Source organism: Arachis ipaensis, chromosome B10, assembly GCF_000816755.2.
Source record: "Arachis ipaensis cultivar K30076 chromosome B10, Araip1.1, whole genome shotgun sequence".
Classification (NCBI taxonomy): Eukaryota; Viridiplantae; Streptophyta; class Magnoliopsida; order Fabales; family Fabaceae; genus Arachis; species Arachis ipaensis.
Genome location: NC_029794.2, coordinates 120,508,567 through 120,509,557, shown reverse-complemented (window position 1 = coordinate 120,509,557; position 991 = coordinate 120,508,567).

The following is a 991-nucleotide window of genomic DNA, read 5'->3' as shown; positions in this document are numbered from 1 at the left end:
TTTTAAATAATAAATTTTAAATTCTAAATCTTAAATTTTAATTTTAGATAAATACTCTTTTCGATTTTTTATATTTTTTTCGTGAGATATATCGTATCTTAATCATCCTTAAACTTTAACTAGGTTTTGATCTATTAATAAAATTGGACAAATCGACTTTCTGGTCGGAGTTGACACCTAAACACTTGACATTGACATTGACATATCATACTCCACTTGACATGTCAGACGAGCAATCTGTTGCTAACCGATTACAGAGTCAATTTGTCCAATTTTACTTATAGATGAAAATTTGGTAGAGATAGCAATGGGGCAGGTAGAGATAGATTTTTGTCCTATCCGACCTTGTCCCACCCTACAATAATCCGCATCGAACCCGCCTCCACTTCTACCCATGGGTAGTAAAAAGTTAAACTGTAATATACTCCTATAATTATTAAAATCCAACAAATAAAGTTAAATTTTAAAATTTATATAATTATCATTACATACAGATACCCACATGTTTAAATAGCGTTATCACACCTAAAATCTGATTAAGATTATAGATGATTAGAGACGATATGTCTTACAAAAATAAAAATTAAAGATCAAAAAAAATATTTAACCTTTAATTTTTTATTTTGGATTCTAAGCCATTATAAAAAATTAAAATTTATTTAAATAACAGTGTAACACCCTTTATTTATTACATTCCTTATTATTAATAATAAGCGTTTAGAAATGAGTCTTGATTAAACAATAATTATTTGAATAGTAGAAAATTATTTTAATTCCTCAATCTAAAACAAGATCTAATGCTGCCACATAATCCTCCAACCCTAAAAATAAATAAGTCAATGCCATGCACTGAATGCCTATAAAACCCCTGGCCTTCGATTCTGGTGGCAGATGGAAATATAGAGGCATATCAACATCATTCATTTCTGAAATGTTGGGTATCATATTAAATAATTTAATTAAATATATTTAATTACTTAATGATTTTTAA